We start from the raw sequence: 5968 nt of genomic DNA, 5'->3' as shown, positions 1-5968 counted from the left end.
TGATCCCTGGATTGGGAAGATCCCCTGGAGGAGAGAGCTTGGCAACCCACTCCAGTATTCTTGCCTGGAGAATCCCGTGGACAGAGAAGACTGGCAGGCTACAGCCCATAGAGTCGCAGAGCTAGATGCGACTGAAGTGACTTAGCACACACACAAGCTCTCAACAGCATTGACTGTTATTATTATGTAAAAATCTAATAATAGCATTTTTTGGTGAAATTCAGTAAATCTACTAGAATTTTGAAGGAAAAAAGTGACCTATCAACATTTTAATTTTAAAAAAATTATCCCTTGTGCAAAACTTTTGCTCATTAATGATCAAGCATTGGCATCACCTAGTGACTGATATGGAATTTCAGGACCCTTCCTAGACTTACTGAATTAGAATCTGCATTTGATCAAGGTCCTTGGTAACTGGGATGTACATCAATCAGCCTTGGAGAAGCTTGAAATTGGTGAGGGGGGCATGATAGGTGCTCGTGGCTCAACAGATTTATTTTTATTCCTATTCACGCTTCAGGTTCTGACATATTATTGAATTGCTATCCTATTCAGCTTCTCAGTTTTCCATAATTAATTTTCGGAAAAAAAGAGAACAAACCAAAATAGCAGAATCTAGAATGAAGTAAATTGTCATCCATTTCATTCAGTGTCAAGTTCCAACCATGTATCACACAGATGTGTGCTTTGTCTCATTAAATCTATCAAGTCCATGTAACAAGTATCCAAGGTGGGCATTAGTTTGTTCGTATTATAGGAATTGAAACTGAGTCTCAGTGAGATTACAACTGTTTTAAAAGGCTACGGAGCCAATAGGTAGAAGAGGTAGATTCAAACCCAGGCTTTCTGTTTTTTCTCCAAATTATATGATTTTCCCCCGATGCATCAGTGCGTCATTACCTCAGTTGCATTACATTTCTGTTCTGTAGGTATCATAATTAACGAAAGAGGTGGCTTTTCCTCCTTTCCAGTAGATTGGAAACGCAGTATTTCTATCTGTCCAAGAGTATCTATCCTGATACATTAGTCCCCTCCCCCTCTTCTTTTTATTGGGTCTTAAAATGGTGCACATTTTGCAATTGAGAATTACTGAGCCAACATATGGTTTCAATTGGACAATTCCAATATATCATTGTGAAAAAAAAGAAGGAAAAAGAAAACACAGACTAACCTTTGTACTTTTGCAAATGTGTTTTAATAAAAATCTATGAAGTGAAAGTTCTTGAGTTAAGTAGAGTTTCATTTATATTTGTTTATTTTTGCCTTCGGTGTTGATCACACCTAAAGGCCAGTGAGCTTTAGGACACAGCTCTCATTCAGCTGCTTTTATGATTTCCCTGAAGTTTGGGGCACTATTTACCAGAATTTCAGACTATAGCTTACTGTGTCTGCCTATGGCCAGTGGTGGCTCAGGAGCTGCCCACTTGAGTTGGAGCTTTGTTCCAGAAAGATCTTAAGGATTTCACACACTAGTCTCATTTTACTGAAAGAAAGAGTCACGTCCCTGGGTAATTCTTGCCTCTGAAATGCTTCTAGTTGGGAATCACTGAATTTCAATTAGACTGTGGTTATCCGCACCCAAACCAGTTTGGTAAAATCTGCTGTGATAATTTGGAGGCAGTGGTTGGGGTGGGTTGTGGGAGAATTCTAACTCTTCAGAAAAATTTGGCACGAAGTAGAGGAGTTACTGCATGTGACTACAATGAAAACAATTACTGTCGTAATTTGTATAGGGATTGCAGTGCTTTTGTGTACACTATTGCATTTCCTCTTCATAATGAATCTTTTGAGGTTGTTGTTCAGTCACTAAGTTATGTCCAACTCTTTGTGACCCCATGGACTACAGCACACCACCAGGCTTCCCTGCCCTTCACTGTCTCCCAGATTTTGGTCAAACTCATGTCCATTGAGTTAGTGATGCCATCCAACCATCTCATCCTCAGTTGCCCCCTTCTCCTCCTGCCTTCAATCTTTCCCAGTATCAGGGTCTTTTTCAATGAGTCAGCTCTTCACATCAGGAAGCAAAAGTATTGGAGCTTCAGCTTCAGCATCAGTCCTTCTGATGAATATTCAGGGTAAATATTTATTGTAATTATTCTCAATATACTAATATACAGGTGTGGGCAGCTCAGTTCAGAGCATTTGTGACTTGCCTGAGTCACAATTGGAAACATGTTATAGACCATACATAACAGTCTTTTCGAGGCTTTGCTTAGCTTTTGTGACATTAAATTTTCCTATTATTTCTTCTTTTTTAGCTGTCACTCTCACTGACCTTCTCATGTTCATTTTCCTCTTGCTGACTGGGCCTCCATAAATTGAAGTGCTTTGGGGTATGTTCCTTGAGTGATTTTTCTCTATTTCCTTTGTAGAAGAGCTCATTTATTTGCATGTCATTAAATATCCATATGCCAATGACTCTCAAATTTGAGCAGAAGGAATTTGTCACTTCCATTCCATGGTAGATGAAACTATTGTGAATTCTTAATATTCTTTCTCATACACAGGTTTGAAAATAAAGAAATCCAAAGTGATAGTGTTGCATGACAGAAGAAGCCTGGATTCCTGAATCACCATGGAGGAGATCACAAGAAACCTGTGGGACCCATGTTAGACTGAGCCATGAAAAGTAAAGCCTAGTGTGAGCCTATTGTGTTAAGTCCTTGATATTTCAGGGTTCATTGCTACTACCACATAGTTTGTCTTGAGTAGGGATTGGCAAGCTTTTTCTGTAAGGGGTCAGATAGCAAATACTTTAGACTTTGTTAGCAAGAGATTAAAGATATTATAGGCCCTTAAATCAAGAGGAGACAAATTTCCCTAAATTTCTATTGAGAAATTAAAAAATGCAATAATAATATTATTATATCATATTAGAACCAATATGTTACCTTTTGTAATATAGATCCACTAATGAGAGCGATGGAATTCAAGTTTGAGGGAGGACAATATTTTGCCTAAATTGTCAAAGGTAGCCTTTCCTATTAACAAAATCAATTGCAAATTTTCTTCTGTTAATATTGAGCTGTAGTATTATATATAAAAGTATATCTCATCTTTGAAAATGTCTTTTCACAAAAATAGATACTACCAAATACTGATATCAATCTATTTATATATAAATTTCAGTTAAGTTCAGTCACTCAGTCATGTCTGACTCTTTGTGACCCCATGGACTGCAGCATGTCAGGCTTACCTGTCCATCACCAACTCCCAGACTTACTCAAACTCATGTCCATCGAGTTGGTGATGCCATCCAACCATCTCATCCTCTGTTGTCCCCATCTCCTCCTGCCTTCAATCTTTCCCAGCATCAGGGGAAGATATTTATAGAATTCCATTAAATTCTTCTCTTTGTTAGTTGCTTTTCAGCATGTCAATACACTCTAGGTCAGGGCCTTCCCAGAAGGCTCAGTGGTTAAGAATCCCCCTGCCAGTGCTGAAGACTTGGGTTCGACCCCTGGGTTCAGAAGATCCCCTGGAAAAGGAAATGGCAACTCACTCCAGTATTCTTGTTTGGGAAATCCCATGGACAGAGGAGCCTGGAGGGCTACAGTCCATGGGATCACAAAAAGAGCTGGATACGACTTAGCAACTAAACAGCAGTGTTGCAGATTAATCTCTTTAAATTGAAGCTTAGGTGGACTTTCTTTGATAGCACAGTTAAATGGATTTTGAAATTTGAACATCTCTTTTGCACTTGCATTGAAAGGCTGATAAAACTCTGTTGTGAACTCTGAAAACGTAGCTACTTTTATTTTAACTTTCAACAGCACAGAAGTATGTAAAGTAGATTGACATTACTATAATTCAAACATTATTTGTAATTTAAATAACTACTTGTATATTGAATAAACCTTGTTTTGTCTTATAATTTTGGGTTGAATTCATAAATATTCTCAAGTCCACAGCAAAAAGTAATTTTCAAAGTTGTTCACCATTTGATAATAGTGATTGGGGTTCATTTTGTTGAGAAAAATTCAAATCTTGTTTGTGAGATTCAAAAAACAGCAATAAAATTTTAATAGTGCTAAATCACTGAACTGCTGTGTGATAGAGTAAGTCATAACATTCGGCTGCAATTCACAACTTCAGTTCATAAGTTTTCAGCATCGGTGATGATTAAGTCCATGAGAGCAAGCAAAGCTCACCACTGACTACTGGTATAATATCACAGGATAACTAAAAAATTTCCAGAAATGTCCATTGATGAATAATACAGCAAATAATACAGCAAAGGCTATAAAAACTACACTTCTTACAAACTTTATGTTTGTTCAACTATGAATTTTTCTGTTCCATCCACATTTTCATCACTATTAGTTGTTATGCATCTTAGAAGTTTCCATGACATGTTATATTGAAACATGTTTTCTCAATTTTGAAAGTATTCTTGCCTATAGTTATTTCACACAGATCACTCAGGATTATTCTTCAGTCACTTCAAACTCAGTATTAACTCCTTGAATAAACAGCTGAGCAGTATTGGTAACATCTGTTGACTCATTAAGTGCTATGGAAAGACTCATATCATTTGTTTTAAAGTGATTATTGATGTTGATCCCAATGTTCTCAACTTTTTGAGCAACTGTTTTAGCTGAAAGGCTAATAGTCTTAAGCAAGTTTAGTCTAAACATATTTTTTTGGCTGCTAAAATCATGCATTTTTTCATTAACTCACCAACTACTGTTTGACTGGCTAACAAATGAGCCACTTAGAAATTTACTTTGGTTGTAACCTTATTTTTATTTGTATGGAGAAATCTTGCTGTGATGAGATACTCAGTTTTAAACTTTCTAGTAATTTTTCAGACTGTTGCTTTCCTGTGTATTGGGAATATTGTGATAAAAGTTTAATCTGGTAATGTCATCACATATTGTGTTCTATAGCTATAGTCTCATTGCATGAAGAACACAATACTTTGCTATCTAATTCAGTAAGTACATTTCATCATGCCTTAAAAACATACTATTCAAATCCACTTTTTTCTTTACTTTTATTGACACAATGGGATGCATTAGCAATAAAAATCACATAAAATATAATTGTAAGACAATGGTTGTGACAATGACATGCTGTTGAGTAGTAACTATGCACTATGATTTATAATGCACCAAGCATCAGTGTGAAGAGATTAGTGCCACATATGGTTCCTTTCACAATTGCTCAACCTCATCATTGTAGTGCAAAAGCAACCACAATGTGTAAGTGAATGAATGCAGCTGTGCTCCAAGGCGATTTATCTATGCACCCTGAAATTTAAATTTTATGTTTGCATTTCACAAAATATTCCCTCTATTATTGTCAGCCATTTATAAGTATAGAAACTATTTTTAGCTCACAGGCCATACAAAAATAGGAAGCCAGCTAGTATCATAGATTAATAACTTCTGACTTTGACTAACACAGTATCTATAACTAAATTATTGTTTGTACTTCCCAAACCTATTATTTGTCTAACCTCTCCACCTTTATGTATAACATCACTACTCAACTTTCTCAAGGCAAAACTTTATTTCAATTCTTAATTTCTCCCTTTTTTCAAATCTTGACTGTATTTTGTCTTTTACTTTTAATCTGTTTATATTTTTATATTTAAAGTTGATTTCTTGGAAATAGCAGTTATTTTTTTCTTTTTAATCTTATAAACTCTGTCTTCTATTAATAACTGAAGTGATTAGACCATTTATTTTATGAAATTAGTCATGTGGTTGATCATAAATCTATTATATTTGCTTTTTATTTCCTTTCTTTTTTCCCCTTCTGATAAAATTGAGTATTTTATGATTTAATTTTATTTCCGTATTTTTTCATTATGTCTCTTTTTAAGTGTTTGCTGTAAGGTTCTCTCTCTCTCTCTCTATATATATATATATCTTTATAATGATCTACCTTAAAGTAAGGGCTTCCCTGGTGGCTCAGAAGTTAAAGCATCTGCCTCCAATGCAGGAGACCCAGGTTTGATCCC

This window comes from Dama dama, chromosome 1 (assembly GCF_033118175.1).
Source record: "Dama dama isolate Ldn47 chromosome 1, ASM3311817v1, whole genome shotgun sequence".
Classification (NCBI taxonomy): domain Eukaryota; kingdom Metazoa; phylum Chordata; class Mammalia; order Artiodactyla; family Cervidae; genus Dama; species Dama dama.
This window is presented reverse-complemented; position numbering follows the sequence as displayed.